Genomic DNA, 25,288 nt, shown 5'->3' with positions numbered 1-25,288 from the left:
GATGGGGTTTCTCTGTGTAACAGCCTTGGCTGTCCTGGAATTTGTTTTGTACACCAGTCTGGCCTTGAACTCATAGAGGTCCTGTAACGAGTATGGTTTTTCCGCCCGCCGCCTGGTCTTGTCCTGCCGCCACGCCGCCAGCCCCAAATAATGCACAGAGACTCTGTATTTGATACAATGCTATTGGCCAGGTGCTAGTTTCTTTTCGGCTAGCTCTGTCTTAATTATTAACCCATTTCTATGTATTTCCACGTGGTCTTACCGAGAGCGGAGGAATGGCGGTTCTGTTCTCTCCAGACTCTCCATCCTGACTCCTCCTTACTACTTCCTCTTTCCTCCTTGTCTCTTAGTCCCTCCTATCTCCTTTCCTATTGGCCAACAGTGCTTTATTCATTAATCAGTATGAGAAACATATACAGAATAACATCTCCCATCAAGGTCCGATTGCCTCTGTCTCCTGAGTGCTGGGGTTAAAGGGGTGCATCACCATTGCCTGGCTCCTCAGGACTTCTTAATAAAGACTAAAGACTGGTTACCCCTGGATGGTTAATGACTTGCAGGGTGAAAGCAGCTACAGTTACTTCTAGTTCATCCAGCCATTTTACCCACCCTTATGTATCTATACACTCATCCATTTGTCTCCTCATCCACCCACCCACCCACCCATCCACCCATCCATCCATCCATCCATCCATCCATCCATCCATATGCTCATTTATATTCCATCCACCTGTCATGTGTTCAGATGTGGATTACACACTTAGTCTAAACCAAGCAGTGATTGCTGTCTTATAGCACTTTGTCACTCTGATCATATTATTGTCATTTATGTAAGTAACTGCTGCTCATGGCATAGACCCTGCACACAGGGATCACAGGACTGTTCTGCATTCAACATATAAACTCACCAACTACTTCATCTTATTATTTTATACTGAAAATGTTCATCTCAGTTTAATGAACCTTCTTTTCACCTCCCCTTTACTCTTCCTGTCTAAGATGGGGTCTCACTATGTTGTATGGGATGGCCTCGAATTCATGTCATGCGCCCCTAAGCAGGGTTTAACCAATCTTTTCTGAGTACCAACTATGCATCAGGCTGTTGCTAAGCACAGGGGATGAGAACTTGTGCACTGACATGTCACCCTAGGTTCTGCTTCCATCAGGGTATTGGGATAATCTCCTGAAAGACACAAAGCCAAATCTGGGGACATTCGTGGCTAATGAAAGGGATTGTAGAAACAGCACAGAACGGGATGAGGGTGGGAAAGATGCTGAGTAGATCCATCAGCTATGGTACCCTGTGTGTGACACAATGTATCAGAAGATGTATGGGCCCATAAGGGTTCCTCAGGCATGGGTCCACCTTCATCCCTTCTTCTAGGTTGGTGCAGAGCAGAGGCATGGATAAATTAACAAGAATGAGATTCATTTAAGCTTGGGCTTCAGACCCTGTATTTTCTCTGTGAACAGAGATTTTAGTGCCCCAGGAGAAAAACAGTGGTTACTGTCTCCTCAGGACTGAACTGAGGGGAGAAGTCCTGGGATTTTTCAGATTTCATTGCAATTTGAATGAATACCTGTGGAGGCACCTGAGTCTTTCAGCTTATGTGAAGATTGGGAGTAGGCTGGGGTTGGGAGTGGCTGAGGAGGTGGGTCTTGAGAAGAGGGAGTGTCTGTTCATCTTGACTGTCCCATCATTTCCTGGAGCATCTCAAGAGTTTTTGCTCATGTGAATGTAGTCACTGACCCATGGCCTATGGCCACAGAGGCGAGAAACCAGGGATGGTGGGAGGAATAAGCCTTGGACTTTATGGTTGGGAGCCCACAGCTAAATCCCTAATTTGGCTAAACTGTTGTTTAGAATTAAATATATATGTATATTTAAAAAAAGATTGCATTACTTGAGGGGGGAAAGCTCCAGTCATTTCCATTAAAAGGTCTACTTTCTCCTCTGAGCCAGAAAGCAGGTTCAAGTGTAAGTGAGTCAGTTACCATGGGCTCTCTCTAGAGTCCTGGGAATGTATTTGATTAAGGGGACAATTGCTTGTCTTGAGGGGTGAGGGCTTCTAGCCAGCAAGTCTGTCTCCCCCTGGCAAACCTAAGGTGCTCTGGGAATCTTCTCTAAGCCTGTCCCAGAGTTGGGCCTCTTGGCTTTTTCTTATACAAAGGAACAGAATAAAAGCCAATCAGAATGGATTTGATAGGAGGGGGCCTGATGGGAAACAACTTCCATGATGACCTGTGCTCTCTCTCCCTAGTGACTGCTTCTCTAGAAGCCTGGGGTTGACAAGCTCACAGTCACTTTGGGCCAGGGCCCTTGGGCTCTTTGATTTCTAGATGACTGCTGGGCCCAGCCTTGACTTTAGTGAGCTTCGAAAGGGAAGATTCCCTCTACCCCTCATGTAGGAAGTCAGGAATGGGACTCCGGAGCTAAATTCCGACCCTGGCATTGAGTTCAGTTTCTTGGCAGATGAGTAACAAATGGAGGAAGAAACGAAGGTTGGGCCTCCCGGAAGCTCTTAGGAGTTGTGTTCACACCTGACAACAACTTTTTCTCCATCCTGTAGCCTTTATCTTGTCTGTTAGTGTAGACATTGCCTCCATCTACCCCATCCTGTATTGGTTCTGCTGGACAGTCCAGATGGATGGTTAAGTTGTAGTAGGAACAGATGGCTGCTCTGGGCATCTTTAGGACCTGTCAATTTCCCAAGAGGGTCAGAGGCATCTCCTTCAGGCCATTTCTGGAAACCTGCCTGGTACCTTGCTGAGATGCTTGGATCTGTAGTAATGGAAGACAAGGAGAGGCCTGAGGGTGGCAGGGTGGGTTCTGCAAAAGTTCTGCCTTCTTCCCGGCAACTCAGCCAGGGCCACTGAGTCCCTTCTAAAAGGTAACAGATGGATCATGGCAAGGGTACAGGAAAACAGCAGCAAATCCTCCTATCATGAGCAAGATCTGAGGCCCATAGTATGTAAATAGCAGCAAGCCCAGATAGAGAGACTGCCCTTGGGCTGCCCACCTCCTGTGTGCTGGCCACCTCCTTCCACAGCAGGAATCTAACTTTTTGGAAACTCCATACTACCTCACCCCAGGCATCCTCATCCAGGGATATCCTGTATGCCATAAAGAAGGTGGGGCTGGCTAGATGGCTATATCAGCCTGGATCATTGGGAACACCTGTGTGTGTGTGTGTGTGTGTGTGTGTGTGTGTGTGTGTGTGTGTGTGTCTGTCTGTCTGTCTGTCTCTCTCTCTCCTCTGTGTGTGTGGTATAGTGGAGGGGCACACTGTTCACAGCATTCTTGAGAATCTCAGCATCTCTGGTTCTGTGTAAAGGGCATGTGGTCTGGTTCAAATCCTGGCTCTGTCATTTGTTCACTAGTTGCATGATCTCTATCTCCAGGTGCCTTGGTTTCAATGTGTAGAGTGTGTGTATGTGAGGTAACTAATGTTACAGGTGGTTGAGAAGGCTGGCATCTAGCATGAACAGAAGAATTGCTGACCCTTGTCTATGCTAATGTGCAGAGGGCACTTTCTAACAGCTTATTTTATGCTTTTGCAGGGGCAGTGCAGCTCCACAAGGGTTCTCCCCTTCCCTGTGTTTCTGGAGAGACATAGATGTGAAGTAGGCTGAGTGAAGGGGCAGTAGATCCAAGGCAGCCATCTCAGGCTTGTGCACACAGGGAGACCTGGGCACTCAATCTTATGTGATTTTGCTTTTAGTAACCTCATATCTGCATACATCAATTTTCCTTCCTGTAAAATGGAAATAACAATTCTTATAAGAAATGATGATAATTACACGTGCCAGCAGGGCAATTTCTAAGGCCGGATAAGCAAGGAGTGCAGGTCTTCTGTGTGCTGTGGCAGACCCAGCACTCCCACACCCAGTCAGTGTGAGGCAGAGAGTCAGTACAGAGAGAGGGATGTCTGTACATCCAGCTAAGATATGGAAACAATACAAGAGTCTGTCTGCAGATGACGAACCAGAAACACATACACACACACACACACACACACACACACACACACACACAGGAGCACTACTCATCCTTGAAAAAGAAGGAAAGTTTGCCATTTGTGACAATGTAGGCAAACCTGGAGGACACCATGCTAAATAAACATGCCAGGCACAGAAAGGCAAGTTTGTCCAGAACTTATTTGCCAGGGGAACTCAGGAACTCAGGAAGTTGACTCACAGGCTGGAGGGAGGCACTGGGCATAGAGTACCAAGTTTCTGGAGCGCAATACAAATAGGTCCTAGACTGCTAAAACTTTGTGGTGACCATGGCTAATTACATCACATGACATATAATCGACATTTTCACACATTCTCATTAATGGTAACTCTAGGACATGAATATACCGATTAGCTTGATAGTGGTAATTTCTTTTTGCAATGTATTTTTAAACATCACCTGTATACTGTGGATATATATTTTTATTTTCCAACAAATACTACTCTTTTAAATGAAAAATGTGCTTGACAAAACTAGGAATGTTGGGCAGCTTCTCTTTGGCTGGGGTCCTGTGCTGTAGGGTAGCTATAAAACTTATTTCTGGTTCTCTAAGGAGTCGACATTTTGTGTGTGTCACCATGGGAAGCACATGCTGTCACTGTCCCCACCTTCAAGGGGAAAGTAAGGCATCTAGCAAGGTCAAGTGGGTTCCCAGAAGGCTTGTGGGCAGGTTTTGCCAGCCCCTCACCAGCCAGACAGAGGCGGTGGCTCCTGAGTGTGGGGGGCCTCTGAGCTTATGCAAATAGATGAGTGCTAATCGCTTCGCTAATGGGAAACACACGGGGAGATAGGATCAACAGCAAAGCGGAAAGAAAGAACTTCCAGAAAATCCAAGCTTCCAGAAACCCCAGAGAAACCTGGGAAGCTGCTAAGTGCTTCAGAGCTGGGTGCACTGTGGGCTCGTGGGCACGAAGCAGTGAGGTGGAGGGTGGGGGTGGGGGAGATTGCTGCTAAAGCTTCAGTGACCGGCCACCCAAGTCCAATTGACCTTACATTCCGAGACTGCTTGGAGAACAGTATTTCTTTCTCAGAGCCAGGCCACTTGCCTAGATGCACCCCTCCTTTGTGCTGGGCTTCGTGTTATGCAAAAGTGTCCAAACCCTGACTTTTAACACATAGACTCCGGAGCCAGACTGTGTTCAAATCTCATTTATACCATTTGCTAGCTGTGTGACCTTAGGCGAGGTCCTCAGCCTCTCTGTGTTGCAGCTTCCTCATTTATGAACTGAGATGTCATAATATTGCAGTGAGAATTAATATGCAATGCAGTTGGAAGAATGGTTGTGATGTCACCAATTCTGGGTACAAGATAGATACTATTTTAAAAAGGTAAAAATTGACCAAGGCTTTCTGTCACTTAAATCCTTTACAGAGGATCCCATTGCCCTCCAGAGTAATGGTATTTTCAGCCCTGAGGGCTCCATCTGTCCCTTGTTCCTCTGCTATTTTGTTTCTATCCCATCTCTACCCTCTTGCTATCCCAACTGACCTGCTTTTATCTTTATTTTGTTTTATTTTTAATGTATCCTCTTCTTACCTCTGAACATCTCTGTGTGGTGTCTGCTTAATTCCCTCCTCTAAAGACCCCGCCTGCCCACTTCTATGTGCTCAACTGTTACAAAGAGAGCTTCATTTCTGGTGCTCATCAGATTTGGATGCTCATACCTGTGTCTCCAGGCCCTGCCCCTCCCCCCATGCTCCACTGTTACACTGTGATTTTTCCCAGCCTTTCTCTCCATTGGGCTGGACCATCTCTCTGCTCCTGACTCATAGAGGAAGTCTGGTCTCAGAAGGTTTGGCAATTATTTGTTGAATGAATCTAGAGAAGCCACAGATAAGAACCTCAGGTTTCTGTTCCTGTCCTGATATCCATCCAGGTTTTTCAGGTGAGACTGGTGAGCTGTGGGACTTTGAACAAATTGTGCTACCTGTCTGGTCTTTAGTTTATTCCCTGGCAAATATTAATGAACACTTGAACATACAATGAAATAATGATTTATTGTGCCTAGAATGTAATAGGGCTGTTGACCATGTGTATTCTTTCACCTCTGATCAGAGAAAGAAGGCAGATTGGAAACCTATTTTGAGAGGCCTCACCCTTTCATTGTGTCAGCAAGGAAAAGCCACCTGGAAATCTAATGTAGACAAGTGATCCATCTGCCTTGGGAGTCCCAGCTAGTTCCAAGTTCTTCTTCCAGTATGTACATTCTTGCATTTAGTTTGATTGATTGTGGAGTTTTGTTATTTTGTCTCTGGAGTTTGACTGTATTTATTTTTATGACTAAAGCTTTGCTGTATGTAGACAAATAGCAGGATTTATTCATTTACTTACTCAATAAATAATTCACATTTTATTGACCACTTACTAAGCTGCTGGAATCATTGATACCAAGATAAACGTGCTACTTCATGTAGCCTTTAAATTGTTGTTGTTGTTGTTGTTGTTGTTTTTTATCACGGAACAAAACAAAGGAGGATCACAGGGACCGTGATGGGGTCAGTAGCACCAATGTGGGAACCCAGCAGTTCCAGATCCTTTTCTTTATTGGGAGTGAGGCATATCATGTTATTAGTTCTTTCCACAATCCTAGAAGCATGAAGGTGATACTCAAGTGAATTAGCTTCCTATTATAGCTCTGACAAATTAGCATAAACTTCTTGGACTAGAGCAGGGTTTCTTAAACTTTCTCCATCTGCCCCCTTTCACCTGAGAAACTTTTACTTAACTCTAGGTATATAGGCACATAAAATACATATACAATTCAAGATTTATGATTGGAAACCATAAAGACATCTATTTAAAATAGTTCTTTAGTATACATGTAGTATTACCATTTCTTAAGGGTGAAAGTGAATTTGTGTATTAATGAGATTGATGCACTTGTTTATTTTTACATAAAGAATTACATCTTGGTTAAATAAGGATGGAAGTGGGGGGGGGAAGAACAGGAAGAGAAAGGCATAGGGGGTGGGCTAATCCAAACTAAAGCTGTATGTAAACTCACTGCTTTGTAGGCTGATTAAAACAACTAAAAAGCAGAAAAGTAAAAAAGAAAAAGAAAGAAAAGAAAAAGAAAAGGAAAAAAAAAAAAAAGGAAAGGAAAAAGGTACCTTGCATGGGTAAAACTTCCTTCAGAAGATGTGAATTATTAAATGAAAACTCAGTGCCAGGTGTCGGATATTTTCCTAAAAGTTACTAGTCAGGGAGGACCCCCAAACAGCACAAACTATTTCATTAATCTTGGTTTATTGCTAAAGACAAACCACACTTTGGTTTCAGGGACTTAGAGAAATTAAGCTGGAACTGACCTCGGAGACTTCTTTACTGGCTAGCTTTTATAGTGCAAGAAGGCACTGTGCAGGACACTGGGGGAGAAAAGACACAAGTGGTTTTGCTCATGGTGGGCTTGGTGTGCTATAACACTGACCTGTCAGGCAAGTATGACCTATTGGCATAATAATGGCATGACTGTTACAGAGCTACTTTCTGATTGGATTTGAGATGTGTTCTAAAGGAGGGAATTTATGCCTGATACTTGCCAAAAGTTCACATCTGGGAAGGTCATAGCTCTAGAAGGGAACATATTATTGTCATTCTGTTAAATGTACATGTCAAACTGCCTTCTAAATGTTCATGTTTATATACATAGATTAGCACTTCTCAGCACTGGCCACAGAAACTTTTTGCAGTGGGCAGTTGATGCAGAGACTCATAGATGTCAACATGATGGCAATAAGTGACTGTTGAGCCCTAAATGGGACCCTCTCAAGGCTCTGGGAACATCACTGAAGAAGGGGGCAGAAAGAATGTAAGTGCCAGAGGATGGAGAGGAATGTGATTGAACACTATCTTCTGGACACAACAGCCCTGTTGCATCCATGAACTCTTGGCAGCTGTGGTTACCTGCGTAAGATCAAGCCAGTCAGCATTCCAGCACTGATGGGGGAGATGCTCATGAGATTCTCCCTTTAGCTCAGGAACTATTGGTATTAACAGCTGTTGGGAGAAGGGAAGTCATTTTTCTGTGGGAGCTTGTTTGCTGTAGTTTGCTCATGCCTCAGTGGATGACCCACAGTATGTGGGCAACACTAATAGAATTCAGTGGGCTATAGAAAAAAAATAAGGATATGAAGGTTGAAGGGGGAAATATTGGAAAGGGGATGGGGACATTTGGAGGGAAGATAAGAGTTGAAATATTTTTAAAATAATTAAATTTTGGGCTGGAGAAATGACTAAGTTAGTAAACTGCTTGCCCTATGGATACAAGGACATTGGCTCAATCCCCAGTACCTGTGTAAAAAGCTGGGTGTGGTGGCACATGCTTATAATCCCAAAGCTGGGAGACAGGGTCAGGCATATCCCAGGAGCTTGCTGACCAGATAGCCTAGCCTAATTGGTGATTCCTGGGTCTCAGCAAGAGACTCTGCCTTAAAAAATAAGATGGATAGTGCCTGAGGAAGAACAATACCTAAGGTTGTCTTGTGGCCTCCACTTGTACACACATACACATGTATACACATGCACACACATGCACACACATGCACATGTACACATGTACACATGCACACATATGTACATGCATACTCACCTGCATATACACACATTAAAACAAAAGAAAGAAAAATAATTAAATCTTAGCTAAATGTTTTATCTTATAGGATGAAGAACTTTCTCCAGTGTTTTTCAGAATTGACTGATATTTTGATTTTATAATTGTCAATGCTGACAATGTTATTTTGCATAAATAGGTAACATAAAATGGCAGAAGTCTGTTTTGGGTTATTGCAGAGGTTGTTGGAAATTATGTCCTAATATCAAGCCAATTTTATCTAACAATTTTAAAAAATAGAACCCAACCAGCAATTGTAAACAATTAACAATTTTTAAAGTTATATTTGCTCTTTAATGTAAATCTGGATTTGTTTCTCTCTCCTTCTGCCATGTGGCTTCCAGGGATCAAACTCAGGTCCTCAGGCTTGGCAGCAACCTTTACCCACTTGAACCATCTCACTTGCCTGAAAACAGCATTTTAAAAAACCCAAGTATTCTAAACACAATACAGTACAAAGATACTCATTTGATACTTACATGTTAGATAATGATGAGAGGAAAGCATTAAAAGACTCTGTTTTTCATATATAACCACTGTGTTTATAAAAGCAAAAAGAAATGTGTATATACAATAAGAACTGCAATTCCTATCTTATGGTAGTCTCTGTTCCTAGCTGAGGTGTTTTATTCAGCTTTTGTTGGCATGTCTTGGCATCAGGGTGTCTGCAGTGCAAATGTGTATACAGGCAGAATCAAGGGCTGCCATGAAGTCACATGATACTGCATGGACCAGCATTGCTGGAAACACCTCCGGGTTCATTGCTTGTTCGATTTTGAATTAATTGTTGGTTGTGCATTCATAACCTTTAATGCTGCCAAAAATCTCACAGCCTCAACCTTGAGTTATATGACCCCATATAAGGTTTGTGACCCACAGTTTAGAAGCTGGAGTCTAGATCAGCACAAGTTTACCTCCTTAACAGTCCTCAGGGTCAGAGCCTATAACACGTCTCACTAGATTAGGATCATGTTGGCCTGGCTGCTGGAGGGAGAATTCACTCTCTTGCCTCTTTTCGTAGGCCCAGCATACTCCATTCTCTGCCCCTGCCATCCATGCTCTCACTGTAACTTCCTGCCTTCCTCTCCTGGGGCCCTTGTGATGATACTGGATCTGCCTTGATGTCCCAGGGACATGTCCCCATCTCAAGATCCACAGAATAATCACATCTGCAAGATCCCACTGATTTTAGGAGGAAGATATCCTGGATGGGATGCTGTATAATTTATGGATGAAAATACTAGGCCTTGGGAGGATGGAGGAGCACACTTAAGTCACCAACCAGGGACTGGCAGACCCAGCCCTCCTTGAGGTCGGCCCCAAAATTTAACCCTAAAGCCGGGAAGGCTGGGTATGTGTGTGTTGAGCATGGAAGATGGTTGCAGGTGAACCTTGAACCAGGGTTTGAAGGTGTGTCCTGATGGCCGATTAAAGCAAAAGCATGATGAAGAGTGGCTTAACACCTGCAGGGATGGGGCAGGTAGGGGGTGTTGCTAAGATGGGCAGGTGTACGGAACCAGGTGAGGTCGGACCGCTAGGCAAGGTTTGGATCCAGTAGCGTGGGTGGCAGTCAGCATGACCAGAAGCTCATCTTTAAAGGTTGGAAGATGCTGGACAATTGGAGCTGTGTGTCTTTCCATATTTCCAGGCCTGTGAAATGGTGGGTCAGCCCTTCTGCCAGCCTCTGGCCACCTGGCCTGGGCCCATCCACTTCCCAGTAGGAACAGAGTTGGATGGCAATCCCCTCCCCCACCCCCAGGACAGAGACGGTTTCCAAATATCTGTCTGTTGAAATAATGTTCTCTGGGAGCTAGCCTCCCCCTCCCTCACATTCCTGGGCGAGCCCGCCTGTTTGGCTTGCTCGGACAAATATTGACTTTCGCTGTCCTTCTCGCTCTGGGTCTGTTTAAAAGGCATCAATCTTTGTGCACTCCCTCTCTGTAACCTGTGGCCTCTGTGGGCCCATCTGGGCAGGGAGTGGTTGGGGAGGGGCCACGGGCTCTGGGGAGACCTGCAAGGCAGAAGATTTCATCCATAGCCTTCCATGTTGTCCTGTAAAGGTTCCAGATGCCTCTTGCCCTGCTCACACTGGTGACCTTTCACGAAGATTTCCTTAGATGTCACAAAACCATAGGAAATTGTCCATTCAAAGTCTCCCTTTAAAGATATATTTATTAGCCAAGCACCGGACACTGTGTAGGCTCAGTTACTGGAGACATTGTCTGGAGGATCACTTGAGCCTTGGAGTTTGAGGTCAGCCTAGGCAACATGCTAAGACTGTCTCAAAAGGGGAAAAATCTAGTATTCAACCACTTCTTGGCCTTCACTGCTGTTATCTGAGGCCAAATGTTTCATCTCATGCTGGGATTATTAGGGAGTTCTGCTGATCTGTTGTCAGCTTTGGAGCAGGGTCATTCTAAAAAGGTTAGCCACACCTGCTGCCTTCCCCTCCTCTGCTGTCCTTGGTTTACTCTGCAGACCATCCTAGCCTCCTGCTGGCTCCTTGCCACCTTAGCTCCTCTCTGTAGAGAAGCCTTGGGCCTCTGTCTGGGACATCTCTCTAGAAAGGGAAGACCCCTCCTCACCTATGTACAGTAGTCTAGTAGCCTCTTTCCCGAGGAAACATTTCCTGAGCAGTAGAGTTCTGAGGGAATCCTGCCTAGGTCCTCTCCATCACCACCCTTCTGTTTGTTTTTTCACCAACACACACACACACACACACACACACACACACACACATACTCCTGCACATGTGCATATATACACATGCGCAGAGCCTCTCTCTGACTTTTGTTTGGGGGTGGTAAAGAACAGAATTATAAGAATAATTGAACCAACGCTCCTCTGCCCTTTATCTAGAGTTAGTAATCCTTAATATAGTTTCTCTCTTCTTTCCTTTCCCCCCTCATCAGTGTGTGCTCTCTCTCCCTCTTTCTCTCTATCTGTCCCAACTCCCAACTTTGGCACATGTCTCTTGACAAAAAGCATACTTCTCCATTACCAAAACACAGTGATTGTCCTAAAATTGTAAATCTGACATTATGTTATTATCTGCTATATAATATCATTCAAAAATTTCAATTTATTAATGCCTTCTAGAACATTCCATTCTAGTTGCCTTGTCTCTTTAGTCTCCTTTAATCTCTAACACTCTCCCAGCTTTTTGTTTGTGTTTTCTGGGTTTTTCCTGACAGTGGTACTTTTAAGTAGCCTAGTTCAGTTATTTAGAAAAACACCTCTGGATACAAATTTGCATGCTTCCTGGAGAGTAGACGGAGACTGACCATGGGCAGGGCTAACATCCAACTTTGCCATCTGTCTCTCTAGATAATTCCTTCCAGTACCCCCACCGCCCCCAGTTTGCTCCGCGTTTCACTAGTACTGGACCTGCCCCTGCCACTGTCCAGGATCGTGCTCTGATGTGTGGTAAGTCCTGCTCTGATATCAACAGATTGGACCAGAGACTCCAGGACAGCCACCTGTCCTCTATGATGACTACTTAGCTAACTGTGGACCTGCATCTGGAGGCTCTGAGACCATGGTGCACCTCATGCAGTTTCTACTGAGACCTGTCTGCCCTCACCAAAGGGTGTGTGATGTATGTGTGTGTGTGCATGTGTGTCTGTTTATGTGTGGCGTATGTACCCGTGCATGCGTGTATACATACACACACACACACACACACACTTCTTCTGATCTCTTCCCCTCTGTTCCCGACACTCTTCTGGAGACAGTCGCCTGGAGGAAGACAGTTTCTTAGGGCTAAGAGGCTGCCTGCCTACTTCAGTGCAAGACTAAGGGGTGAATGCCAGACAGTTGCTTCTGATGCAAACAAGGCTCCTTCCTCTCCCTTCTGATCCCATGTCTCTGCCCTGCATAATCAAGACAGGTTTTGATGGCAGATGTAGTGGATTAAGATTGGGAAGAGTTTCCAAGCCTGGTCCTTGGCAGCTACTTTGAAGAGAGAGATAGATGTTTAGGGTGGTGGAGTGGGGGATCAGGGAGGTGGGGAACAACCTAATTCACCCCAGCAGCCTCTCTGTTGGTATTAACCAACTCCATGCTTGAAGACCACAGCAGTTTGTCCAGACGTGGCAGAAGAGCTGGTTGCGTAGTTGGGGGGTCTGAGTTCTTGTCCTGGCCTAAGTAGTGGCTTGAGTGGGAGAATAGCCTTCCCTAACTCTGGCATCTATACATGCTGCGTGACGTACATGTGCATCTCGGCTGCATTGCCGTATCCACTGACACTGAGTACTTTTCTATGTACAAGGTGCTGGAATATGGTGGAGAACAGGCAACAACACTTGCAGAGCTTGTTCTGATGGGAGAGATGCACAGTGTGTCATGAGAGCAGGGTTCATGGTGCCCTGAGGTTCAGTGGATGGCTGAAAGGCACTCCTGAGGGCACGACACCTAAGTGAGCCCTGAAGGGTAGGTAAGGATTGGTTATACGATGAGTATTTAAAGTCAAGGGAGCACTTGGCAGAGAGTTGTATGTATAAGGGTTCTGAAGCAGGAAGAGCACAAGTGCTTGACAAGGCTCTGCCTCCCAAGAGCCCTGCCATGCCTTCCCCATCTTATTGGATTTTTGGCAATGTCTCTCCCAGTGGACAGGATGCTCCCATCCTGACTTCTTTGTTCATATGGAGTGGGAGGAGCAGGGATAGGGCTGGGAGGGAAATATTTTCTTGTCTTTAAGACCCAGCAAGACTTTTCTTGCATCTTGGGTCCTACCATTTCCCTTACTCAAAAGGACATACCCTAGCATAACCATAATTTCCTTACTTTTTATTTAGTTTCCTCTCCTTCTGGCTCCGGTTCCTTTCTTCCTATCAATCTTGGGAGGAGAAAACCTATTGTTTTTTAGTTTAACAAGGATTTTTTTTAATGTGTCAGACTGCCCCATCTCAGCATGGTGAGTACCCCACCTTGAAAGACAAGCAAACAAAATAAACAAAGTGTGTGTGTATGTGTGGGTTTTCCATTAAGCTGTGACCTCTACAGAGAAATCCTTCCCAGTTCTGATTAGTTCTGATTGATACTGGGGGCAACTGGTCATGCCTGTGAGGGTGAGAGGCAGTGACAAGGAGAGCTGGCCTTCAGCTTTCCACTGGCCTTGGTGTGGATGACAGGAGGGAGGGCATTGGAGAGGCCTCTCTCTCCTGGAAGTCCCCCTCAGGGAAGTGGCCACTTCCAGAACCCCGCTGCTACAGAAATAGGATATGTTCTTTGTCTTGTTGAATGTGCTGCTGTTGGTGTCCTAGGGTCAGACATGAGGCTAGACTCTTCTAGCAGATCTTCAATGCTGCTGGGCACCAAGAGGTTGCTGTCTGATGTCCCACTGTGTCCATGTACATGACAGAGAAGGATGAGCACACACCCATGTGGCTGGTCTCTAAGCAGACTAACATTAGGGAATCCATTCAGGAAACTGGAGGGAGGGCAGATGCTGTGTGTGACCGTTCATTGCCTGCTACATCTGCACAAAGTGGTGCAGGACCCAAGTAGGAATAGCCAAGAGACTTGGTTTTAGAGATCTTCAAGGATTTGTCTGAAGTGAATGTCTGGGAAAGTTATCATTGAGGCTGGGGAGCCAGAAGGTATGGGCTGACTCAGCCTAGTGGAAGGGTGACTCCTGAGGACCTTGGCAGGTGACAGGAAATAGTATGGAGGGATGGAGTGTCCTCTAAGTGCCAGAGCTTTTGCTTTGTTGCTGGTTGTACCACTTCAGGTCCAACAAGTGAGGGCAGGCTCCACTTGACCCAGAGCAGAGCTTGGAAGAGCTCTCTGCTCCTGGTTCCTCTAATCTCAAGTCCACTGATCTTTGCCCTAGGGAAAGGGGCTATCCATGCCCTGATCTGACCTGAGCCATTTGAGAAACTCAGCGTATCTTCTTTTCAGCTCAGCTCAGGGATGCCCTACTTCATTCCCCCCTTCCTTAGGATATCCATCCTAATATAACCTCAGCCCTTCTGACCTACCCTATGCCCACTCCATTCAGTGAAGAGCAAAGCGCTTTCAGAGCACACATGATGCCTTCAGCTTGATTCCATTCTCTCCTCAGTCCAAGCTGATTCCAGCCGATACAGTCTAAGTGTTCAGGCTGTTTAACTCCACTGAAGAGTGCTCAGTGTCGTTCAGCTTCCATAGACTGGCTGCACTCTGTGGACGGAGCCTAGTTCTGGGCCTTCAGCCTGGCCTAACAACTTAGCCTATCAGATGTCAGCTGAGTTGACTCACTGAAGCTCACCTGAAGTTCCCTCAATTTGATTTTTCTTAATCCTTCAATAATTGTCCTTAGAATACAGACTCTAGGGCCTAGAGCAATGGCTCAGGAGTTAAGAACATGTACTGCTCTTGGAGTTCAGTTCCCAGCATCTAGGTTGGGCAGTTAACAACTGCCTATAACACAAACTCCAGGGGATTGGATGATTTTGTCTGGACTCTATGCACACCTGTGCTTAATATAGTCACATGCCCACCCTGTACATACATACATACATACATACATACATACATACATACATATATATATACATACCCCGAGTTAAAAATTATATAAATCCTTAAAAATTGATTTAAAAAGACCATGAGCTCACAAGGGCAGCTTTATTTGCATAAGTCATTCTGTATTCCAAATGCATATACAACATCTATGATCTCTATAGTGGATGCTCAGTATGTGTTTATGAACCAGCATGCTGAACAAAGCCTTCCTGCTTCTCTTCCGACCAGTCCAGTGAAGCCCTCCTTCACCCCCCCCCCCCAATAACCCTAGTCCCTCTGACCTACCCCAAATTTACTCCACCCAACTTGGATTGAGTTTTGAAGTTCATTACTATCAACCATGTAACATGTTCTTCTACTCTGCCAGCAGGAGGACTGGGGCCGAGAGTGTTACAGTAATGGGCTGGGAATTCCTACCCTGCTTGAACTTACACGTCATAGGTACTTAATATGAGACAGTGATAGGTATACTGTGGCCAAATCCATCAGGGTAGAGAGTCATGGCTGTTAAAGAGTATGGTGGCCACAGGAAGCCTCCTTGAGGTGATGTTTGAGCATGCATGGGCACAAAGCAAAGGAGAGCACTCTCTGGTTTTCTGGGGCAAATGTTTTCCAAGAAAAGCAAACAAGGATGGAGGCCTTGGGGCAGCAATGAGGTTGGTGTGTTCAAGGACTGGGAGGCAAGTATGTCTAGAACAGTGTGAGATCCAAGAGAACTATGTACCGCTGGTTTCCCCTCACTACTGTTAGCCGTGGGCAGTCAGGATTGCCTTTCACACAGCTGTATCCCTCACTTTTGGCTTAGCCTGTTGTACAGTAGGCACTAAAAGGTGGGGTTTTTTTTTCAGTGAATGAATGGATTTAACTGAGCATCATGCAAATTAATTTAAACTGAGTTAACACAATTTCGCTTGACATATTTGAATTCAGCTCACCGACAGGAAGTGTTTGGCTGCTGAAGGATGCTTTTTTTCTTTCAGAAATTTAGTCTCTGACTCCCCAAACCTCAGTGACCCCCTCTACATGAAAGTAACATAGGTCTCAACTCTTCCACAGGTGTGGTGGAGTCCATTGAGATTCTGGGTGTGAAAGAGCTTTGTAGGCAATGAAGACTGAGGTGACCTTTCTGTCCTCAGAGCTTCAAGGCCATGGGCACATCTGTTCATGACATTCCACATATCTGTGGTTCTCCAGGAATGCTGAGGGCCCAAATGTGTGCATGCCCTCTCTGGTTAAAAGCATTTCCAGGGGAGCTTGGTGGATAGAGGGTGAAATTCCAAATCCTCACAATGGCACAGGGTTTCACTATGCATCATGACATCCTTCCTCTGTTCCATTTTCCTGCTCTCTGAGACCTTTTTATATCTTTCTCTATCTGCACTTCTTGGGTTTTGCCTCTCTCCAGGTTGTTCCTGTGACTTCTCTTTAAATGGTCTTGGGGTAGGTGCAGCAAATGTATTCTGTTCCCTCCTTGGAGCACCAGCATTGTCCTCCTTGCTTCAGTGTGTTGTGTTTTCTGCCCCCCTCCCCCTCAGTCCTCAGCCCCTCTCCCAGCTCTCTGTTCCCTATCAGATTGTGTTGGTGCATGTCGTTGGAAATGCACGTTGTTCTGAAAAAAAATATAGGGTGTTGTTTTCTTTACGTATGTTTTTAATTTATGTAACTGGCATTTTCCTTTACTGCACCTTCTGGTTCTGATTTTTTTCTCATTTGACACATTTTTAAGGTCTGTCCATATCACAGCATATTCCTCTCTGGCCTAGTCAATCACTTCTTAGTCATATGTGCTGAAGCCACGAATGCCTCTTCTTCCCCAAACAGTGCCTCAGTAAGTGCTTCCACACCTTTCTTCCTAGGAGTCTTTGTTAGACATGCATACCCAAGCAGAAGATAGCTCTGAGGGCTCTAGAGGTGGCTGGCTTCCACTGCTGTGAGCTCTGCCTGATTGGGCCTGTACAGTACTCTAGGAGGTCAGGTGATCCGCTACGATAAGTACAGAATGACGGATGTAGAGACAGATCTCACCATGTTAACTGAGTACCTCTGAGCACCAGCGAACTTGAGTTTCTAGAGGCTCCAATGCCTGGGACTGCTGCATATCCCTGAAGCTGCTGGTCTTTCGGGTCTCAGCACATACGTACCTCCTCCCAGAGGTCCTTCTCTGACTCCTGTTGTGGCTTCATGCTTTGCTACCCTGATCTTCCCCTTGAAAGAACTTACTCAGCGTTTCCTCCGCTCTGGTCTGAAGACTCCCCCAGGTCTAACTCCTTTTCCCACCTCTGGATCTCACACAGACTCGGCTCAGTGGAAATGTCAGGGAAGCTGTTGGTCTTTCAGGTCACGGCATAGATGTATCTCCCTCCAGGGGTCTTGCCTTGAACACTGGGTACTTATTGCTTTTCTTGCATGTACTGGTTATCAATTGTTACCATAATCAATCTTGTTTCTTTCTCTCCTGCTTCACCCCAAACTTACATCCAAGATGTTTCTCCATAATTCACTCTTTGCCTTTATCTTGAGGATGAGAGCTGATGGGCCCAATGTGGTCAGGGCATCAAAAGCCCGACGAGCCTCACAGCTGCGCGTGTGGTTCTCTCCTGAAAGGCTGTTGGCAGCGGCCTGAGGCCTGGCCTGTGGCTGAGGTAATCCCCACCAGCGTCTGCTCCCTTCTCTTCTGCTCTCTTCTTTTCCTTCCACATGGTTTGGCAAAGGCTGAAAGGCAGAAGATTACAGGCATGCAGTACAACCCCGCAAACCAGCGTGAAACCCCATGCTTGTCTTTTTCCACTCTCTGTCTCTACTTAGTTTTTCCTTTCTCTGAGGAACTAGTTCCCAACATCTCCTGCTTCCTCAGGATCAATCAGTTGGCAGGGTGTTGTGGGAAAAAAATTTGCATTCAATCAGGACCATGGCGACCATCATAAGCGAGGCCCGTGTTCCTGTCCCCAAGCCCAGGCTCCAATCTGTTTTGAAGGCTTGGGGTTTACAAAACTCAGTGGACTAGAACATAACTCTTAATGGCACATTTGAACAGAGTTTAATGAGGTTTTAGAAACAAAACTATAAAGTGGTTTTTTTTTTTTTTTGGTGAGGACTATTATTAATCATAAGAATAGCCATAGCAATTTATCTCATCTGCCCAGTATATCCCAGGATTCAAATGTCTTCTCATTAGTCACCCATTTGACACTCTCCACTCTCCTGGGAGGTCGGCCAGGCTGGCAGCATCTCAGATCTGGGCACTGTGTTTCCTTAGTATTTAAGTGCATGTCTAGCACCTGGGGATCTTGCCGATCTGCACATTCAGATTCAGCCCATTTGAAACTGGCCTGAGGTCTTGCTGCAGATCCACCCGACCACACTGAAGCACTGGGATGAGTGGCTTAAAGCCCTGGGTCTCAGAAGGGTGAGTGACAGATCTGAGTGTGTAGAGATGAGTGGACTGGGTATCATATTTTCCCTTTATTCCTTCCTTTTTCTCCCTCTTTCCTTTTTTCCTACAAGCACCAATCAATTCCCTCACTATGGGCTGTTTCTAGGTGTAGGTATGAGTGCCAGTAAACTACACAACAGATAAAGTGCTCCCAGGCTGGATGGAAGATGGTCGGTAAGCCCCAGGGAAGAGTGAGGGTAGCCAGGTAGATGGGGGTAGAGTGAGGAGGCTTAGTACACATTCTCCATATTCTATATCAGCTACAGAACAGCAGGAGAAACAGTTTCAGACCAGAGAGGTCAAAAGAAGACTGGGGGAGCTGGTAGGCTCAGGAGACCATGACATCGGATTCATAGGACCCCTTCATGGTATATTCCTAGGGTTCAGCCTATGCACATAGTACTTCATAAAAATCCACCCCAGGCCTGGGCACCTGGCTCAACAGGCAAAAGGGCTTTTTGTGCAAGCCTGAAACCTGGAGTTCTATTCTTGGAACCACGTCAAAGTAAAAAGAAAGAACCAACTCTACAAAGTTATCCTCTGACTTACACACACACACACATTCCATGGCATGTTTTCACTCACACGCATGTGCACACACACACACACACACACACACACACACACACCAAACATAGTTGTAACACATCTTACACCATGTTCTCTAAGAGTGAATGCCTAGGTAGGGTACAGGGTGTTCAAATGAGGAAGTGGCTGGGTCTCTTTATGGTGAACTGGATGGGATGGAGCTATCAGTAAAGACTTCCCAGCCGAGGCTGTGCTAGAGTTGGCTTTAAAGGTCTGGGTCTTTGTCAAGCTGGAATGAGTGGGGTTATGGGCAAGTCTCCTAGCTTCCATGTATAGGGAGTGGACACTCCTTCCCTTCCTATATTCCAAGTTTTATTCAAAATTTTCCCATCCATGGCACCTGGGAGCACCTGGGTGTATTCTTTATCTAGGTGTATTCTGAGTGTGTTCTCTTGGCTTCTTAGGAAATGTCTCACAGAAGCTGAGGGGGCCCTTCCCAGAGGAAAACTCTGGAAGCTGGAGACTAGACTTCCAGAAGACTTGGGCCTGCCTAGAAAGGAAACACCTCATGATAGAAACTGGGGACTCAACATGAGTCAAATGGGTCCTCTAGCAACTCACAGCCACGCACTTCATAGGCCGATGACTATCCTATCTGACAATGCCAACTTCCCATGAGCCCCCACCTCTACACTCTGGCTCCACAGCCCCTGGCTCTGACTCTTACTGCCTTGCCTATCTGTTCCTGCTTCCCATCTTTAGTGATGGCTTTCAAATCTGAGCAAGCATTGTATTCCTTGTCATAAGGATGTGGAGACTAAGGATATAAAGGGAACTAGATTGCAAGCTCTGGACTCTGATTTCCAGTCCAGCCACCCATTCTCAATCAATCAGTCAGTCAGTCAATCAACCAATCACTTAATAGACAAATACTTGGTTGTCTATTGTGCCAGTCTCAATTCTAGGCTTTGAGGATTGTCGGGGCCCATACAAATGGTTCCACTTTATTTTAAGGTCAGAGAGTTCAAACCTACTATTGCTCTCTCAGGGTTAAACAGCAGAATGTTTGGCCTGAGGTGTGGCTAAACTAATGGATGTCTTACCTTGACAACAGTATATTTGGCCTAAGAAATAACTAATGGATGTCTTACTTTAACAGCAGGATATTTATCCTAAGGTGGCTATTGTCTATTTTGCCTTGACAACAGGATACTTGGTTTAAGGTATGGTTACTTGATTTTTTGGGGTATTAAGAAGGTAATTGTGCTTGCTTGTTCTTTGTATCGTGGTAAGGAAGTCTCTTTGCCTTCCCCCACTTTTGATTGGGGGTATATAAAGACTGTGTGTAATAAACTTGGACATTTCCCCGCAGTGTTCACTGGGGTGCCCTTCTGACTCTATCTCTTGTCGATTTTTTTCCTCAATCCACACTCCCCATCTCAGGTATGAGCCAGACAAGTCAACTAGAGCCCACAAAAGCTCCACATATTGGCAGGGACAGAGGATTCATCAGAGACAGCAGAAGCAGGACTTCTGCTCACATGGAGCTTCTCTTTAGTCAGGGATGGGAAATGTGAGCCATTACAAACACAGTGTGGGAGATGGTGACTGCAATACAGAGAAAGTAAAGATGGGCAGAGGAAATAAAAGTCAGCACTGAGGAGCCATTTCAAGTGGATTAGAATAGTGTGCCTCTCTGAAAGCATGCCTTTCTGATAAAAACTTGAGAGAGATGGTAGAGAAGCTCTGCCAATACTGGGGGGGGAAGAAACTTCCAGTGGAGGGAAGACTAAATCCCTGAGGTAGGAAGAGCAGCTGCTACACTTCTTAGAAGTCACAGGGACTCCTCACTTGTGCCCTGTGTCTCCCCCAGGGGGCTCCAGTGAGTGGTATTGCTGAGCTGGAGCTCCAGGAGTCCCTGCAGCTGCTGGAGTGGGTGGTGACAAGCCCTTGAGGTCACTGGAGGAGCCTCTTCTGTTCTGGGGTGCCAGCTCTCTACAGCTCAAGGACCTGGGCCCAGCCTGCCGTCTGCTGCCTCAGGATGTCTTGAGAGCAGCAATGGTAGTATTGAAAAGTTGATCTCTCTATTAGAAGGGATTTGTCAGCACGAGCTGGGGCTTATCTGCCTAAGCCTGGGTCTGAAGGCTCAGACAGGTTCAGGGCCTAGGGGAGCTGACTCAGGCCTGGCTCCCATGGGAATCCAGGAGGGTCCAGCAGTCAAGGCCACTGGGGTCATGCAGGATGAATTACTCCATATCTTCAGAGGCACTATCAAAGCTACTGTCATCTCTAGTGTTTTCCCCAAGATCTGGAAGCAAGTTCCAGATCCCTCATCTGGCAAAGGAAGCCACAAAAGGCATTGTGCTCATTTGGGCACCTGTGTGTTTCATACTGCACTCTCTGCCCAGGGCAGCTCCTCCTTTCCCATAGACTTGGTGATATGTGCACTCCAGTTTCTTCTAGACTGACTTTTAAAGGGCCAGAAGCCCAGTGATAGTTTCACCCAGACAACCACAGACTCTCCCACTGAGGGCATCCACAGTGGCCCTCATCCTCCCTGCATCTTCCCAGCCAACAGTCAGAGTTGAACGTCTATAGCTGCATGCACTTCCCAGGGAGTCCAGGCTTCTGTCTCACAGATGACAAAACTGAAGAAGGGTGTGTGTGTGTGTGTGTGTGTGTGTGTGTGTGTGATATCACATAACAATTGTACTAAGCCAATGAATTCAAGTTCATTTGGGAACACCCTAAATCCACTTGCCCTCTGCCCCTATCTGTGCCGCCATCATTGACTGCTCTTTTGAATTACCCCAGTAGGTCTCTTCTATACTATTTTCTCAAATCTTTTCTCCATGCCCTGTGTGATCTTAAAGAAAATACAGCTTGCCTTTAATCCCAGCATTTGAAAGGCAGAGGCAGGTGGGACTCTGTGAATTTGAGGACAACCTGGCCTGCATAGTGAAACTGTCTCAAAAAAATAAAATAAAATATAGAATGGACTATGTCCATTCTCATAGTTTTGAGTGGTTTTCAGGCTAAGACCCAAACTCTTCAACATGTTCCGGTGACTCAGAAGTTTGTGGGAACCAAACATAACTGAATTGCAGTTGAGGACTTGCTGAATCCACGGCTTCCCCAATGGCTCTCACACCAGGGTCTAGGTCTGTGTGGCTTGCAGTCATCTCCCTCGTAGTGGGTAGGAGAGGCTGCTGCTAAGGAGGCTCTCACCCTCTCTTTTCACTTGGTCCTTATTCTCTGCACACTAGATGCATCACTGAAGCTGTGTTCATAATTCCCTTTACAACCTGTGGGTCAAGATCCCATGGGAAGTCAAATGACCCTTTCACAGGGGTTACCTAAGACTATTCATTATAAGACACAGATATTTATGTTACGATTCCTAACAAGAGAAAATTACAGTAGCAATGAAAATAATTTTATGGTGAGGGCGTCACCACAACACGAGGAACTGTATTAGGAGTCACAGAGTTAGGGAGGTTGAGAACCACTGCTCCACACAGCACAATCACCAGGCTCTCAGCCTTCATACCTGCTGCACACTGCCCTTTCTGTCCTCCACTTACCTGGCCTACCTGTCCCGAAGCTCCCTCCACTCTAGACTTCACCCCTGCAGGGGCCTTCTCTCTGTGTATGAACAGATTGAGGGGCCTAGCTGTGCTCAGCATCCTGCAACAGTTCTCCTCTGATTCAGTGCAGGTGGGAATCCTGGGTTGACCCAACTCTTTCCTCACAGTGGTGACCTTAGGGTGGGCCCAAAGAGGAGTTGAGGAGAGGTGTCCCCTCAGATGAAAGCTCCAGTCTGTGGGTTCTATTCCTCCTGATCTCTCAGGTTCCTCCAGAAGGCATATGCCTTCCAACCTTATTTCTGAAACTAGGCCACTTGTATGCTGCTTGTACCCACTAATGTCCATGAATGGTGGGAAAGTAGAGACAATGGAAACAAGTGTTTTGGAGTCAGGCAATTATAGATCAGACTCTTATTATGTTATGTTAAACGAAAGGGCTTTGCCTTTTTCAGATACCTAACTGTCATATAGCAACATTTTCATGTGGCTCAACTTAGCAGCTGTTTAAATCTTACTCTCTCCTTATGTATTCTATCCAGGCAAGCACTTTTATATACCTAGCTCCATTTTTTTTTTTTTTAGATTTGAGACAGGCTGTCACTTACTTTCCAGTCTGGCCTTGAACACACTCTATAGTTGTTGAGCTTGCCATCCTCCTATCTCAGCCTCCTGAATAGCCGAGATTACAGGCTCAAACCAGAAGTCCAGGCCTAGATCTCTTTTGGGCTTCATGTCCTCATCTGTAGCATGGCAGGAGCCTTACTTGAAAAGCTGTGAAAAAATGGACAGGAGAAATTGGGCTGTGTTGTGTCGGTAGAGGTTTGGGTTCTGGAGACAAGTACCCAAACTTGAACCCTAGGTTTTCTGTATTGTTGGGGTTCTTTACAAACAACAGAGTCCATTTTGGGTAGATTAAATAAAGAGAGCAGAATTTATTACAAGTTATTGGACAGCTCACAGGTTCTGGGGAGCACCTCAGGAATATGGACCAAACAATCTGTGGGGATGCTTTTAGTAAATACCAGTGTTTGGTCACCTAATCTCTGTAACATTTGAGCTGGATATCAGAACCTCTGCCACTTCTGGATCCAGAAAACCTGATGCTTCTGCCAGAGACCCAGACACAACCACCACTCCCCTGTCCTTGTCCTTCCTCCTGCTGAACCCAGGTTTCTGGTAGGTACGCTGATTGACAGCATCTAGTTCAGAGTGGCGGTTGTGTCTGGGTCTCATTGAGATACTACTATAATTCTATTTGGTAGAGGAGAAAGTCTCACCAAGGGTAAGTTTCTAGCCTCTGAGCACATGGCTTCCTTTATACTCTGGAAGCTATTGCAAATAGCAGTTCTCTGAATGTTCTCCTTCCTAAATTAATTCAATGTAGAGCAGGTAGAAACCAAAAGACTCTCCTTCATCCTCAGAACCCTTCAGGAGTCAACGATTGTGAGGCTTAAATCCATAGATTTGCAAAAACTAAAAACAAAACACATGCCAGAAGGGGAACCTGTCTAGGAAGAGCTTCAGTAGATAGTAGCTGTGCTTGTATATAGTTATTGGTGGACTCTGGGCACAAACCTTAATGTGGAGATATCATTTGAATGCAAACCTTGACCTGAGATGTTGGTGTTCAGAATTCCTCTTACAGCTGAGAGCATCTCACATGGCCCAGTGGTGCCTTGGGATCAACCTGAATAGCCAATTGTTACCTAGCTTTTTGGGAAAGTCTTGAGTTAGTTAATATCTTGGCAACTTGAAATCTGTAGTTGTGGAAGAATTTACACAAAGAGTTAGCTGATACTCCAGCCTGGGCTTCCTCTCTCTGGAAATGGCAACTTTGTATTGCTACACATTATCAGCATATCTTGGTTGATAGGGGGGATGTGAAAGACATAGAACACCTAGCATTGTGTCATCTCCTTTGGTCCTTTTGCATGTGATTCTTTTACATCCTTATGATCAACTTTCTTTTCCAGATGTCAAATCTTACAGACAAGTCTCAGAGCTCACAGAGTTTTCATGATTTTCTTAGCGATTACCTCATGTTTGTGTTTATGGATGTGGGTACCTATGTGTGAGGGTACACATGTCTATATGTGCCTGTGCATATGGATGGCAGAGGACAACTCCAGGTGTCTTTCCTTGATGTTCTGTTGAGACAATGTTTCTTACTTGGTCTGGTCTTTGTAGGTTAGGCAGGCTGGCTGGCCAGTGAGCCCCAGGGATCCTCTTATTCTGTTTCCTCAGCTCTGAGATTAGACACAGCACCATGCCTGGCTTTTTAAAACATGGGTTCTGGAGACTGAATTCAGGTTCCTGGGTGTACACAGAAAGCACTTGTGGACTGAGCTATCTCCCCAGCTATGGGGACGTCATGACTTCCTACCAGACAGGAAGTCCTTTGAGGATGGGCCCCAACAGAAGCTGCTGCTCACAGCTGAGGATGGGATTACTGCATGGAGAAGCACTTTGTAACCGGCAGCCTCTTCCCTACCCCCACTAGCAGGCAACACTTGCTCTTCTTTTCCTTTCCTGGTGCCTCTTAGGAAGAAAGGATTGCTTCTTCTGCTCCTGCTTTCCTAGTGCCTTCTGCCATGTGGCTCACATA

This window comes from Phodopus roborovskii, unplaced genomic scaffold (genome assembly GCF_943737965.1).
Source record: "Phodopus roborovskii unplaced genomic scaffold, PHOROB, whole genome shotgun sequence".
NCBI classification, from domain to species: domain Eukaryota; kingdom Metazoa; phylum Chordata; class Mammalia; order Rodentia; family Cricetidae; genus Phodopus; species Phodopus roborovskii.
This window is presented reverse-complemented; position numbering follows the sequence as displayed.